Here is a 1,479-nt window from a genome sequence, read left to right on the forward strand (position 1 = left end):
TTTGTTGTTCTCGAAGAAGGCCTTCTTGTCGATGCTGTTTTGGAGTGTATTACGGGAAAATTAAAATTTAAAAATATAGCCGCATGATTTTTTAGTTACGTTTTCATATTTGATATTAATTATACAGCTACATATTATTTATTTTATTTTACTGTGTTTAGTTACGTTTTAATTTGTTTTTTGTATTCTTACTGGCAACGAAACTTTTTATTGCACTGTACGATTTTAGTTGGATTTGCTAAGCTCACGCTCTTGTTTTTTTTCCTAGCATATTGCCTGCTCATATGCATCACCATCACCATCACTGTCATGGTTTTTATTTTAACACCTTTTACATGCCTATTTTAAATTTTATTTCTTATCCGATTTGGGGCACTTCAATAATAATTCATTTCATAATTTGGCAATAATGATGATGTTTCGAGAGGGTTTAACTCTATTGGTATTTAATAAAAAAAAAGATTTATATATATGTATTTACACTATTCTGCATGTTTTTTTTTCTGTTTTGAGGTCGGGTTTTTTCTTAAGATTTTACATTTTTACTAGTCGTGTATTTAATGAGTTGTTTTAACCCATTTCCTCGTCTTCGTTAACTTTTAATTTGTCACTAGATTTTAAGGGTTTTTAATTTTTAATTTTTTTAAATCTGCACTGTGTTTCACACGTTTATTTTTGGGTCACTTTTTGTGGGTTTTTCTCTGCTCCAAGCTGCTGCGAACTCCAAATAAATTTTCCCCAGCAGAGATAGCTGTTCCAGCCGCCTGTTTTTGGCCGGCGCTGAATAGCGTAACCAATCTGCTCTGCTGCCTCGTTTATCTACAGGAATTAAAATAATTAATGTTGTGCAAACGAGCCCAGGAATATTTTTAGAAATATTTACCCAGTGCTTCCTTTTCTTGTATTTTTTTCTGCTCAATCGACCTAGCGATTTCTCGCCGTGTAGTCGAAGAAAATAAGCGTGACCTACACGTGCAAAGAAAATATTATTATATGTCGATCGGCTTGGACATTTTTTTTATAAAAAATATTTACCTTGCCGACACGGCAATCTTTGGCAGCCGGTAGATTGGCGTTTGTTGATGGCCTTTTTCAACCGATGCCGAAATAGCAGTGGGATTAGGGTCCGGAGCACATGTGTATATGCTCACTTGTATATTTTCCCTGCTGGGTTCGGGACCAACTTCTCAGCTTGACGACTCCAATAGAAAAGATCGAAGCCAGAAGCTGGCACAAAGCACAAAGCATCCCTTATGGAGAGCTCACCCAAATTTAAGCTCACCGGCTGAAACCATCACCCCGATAAGAATGTCATCTGGTTGCTGGGCCCGCAGCGACAAAGACAGAGCCGAAACTTTTGCCTCACATCTCCAGGGCGTTTTCCAGCCGAACCCTGCTGCAAATCCATTTGATCTACCGCAAATCCACACTGAAACGGAATCTACTCCAGCATCATTTCGTCCGAACGAGATAACGAAG

The 1,479-nt window shown here is 37.6% G+C and overlaps 1 long non-coding RNA gene across 1 annotated transcript; it reads right to left on the bottom strand.

Moving 5' to 3' along the window:
- Window positions 1-440: 440 nt before the first annotated feature.
- On the bottom strand, window positions 441-1,243 carry LOC138929309 (uncharacterized). The gene is made up of 3 exons (XR_011445713.1): window positions 1,036-1,243; window positions 884-966; window positions 441-819 (listed from the first exon to the last, which is right to left on the bottom strand). It is a non-coding gene; the product is annotated as an uncharacterized lncRNA (long non-coding RNA).
- Between the last annotated feature and the right edge of the window lie 236 nt (window positions 1,244-1,479).

This window comes from Drosophila kikkawai, unplaced genomic scaffold, assembly GCF_030179895.1.
Source record: "Drosophila kikkawai strain 14028-0561.14 unplaced genomic scaffold, DkikHiC1v2 scaffold_128, whole genome shotgun sequence".
NCBI lineage: Eukaryota > Metazoa > Arthropoda > Insecta > Diptera > Drosophilidae > Drosophila > Drosophila kikkawai.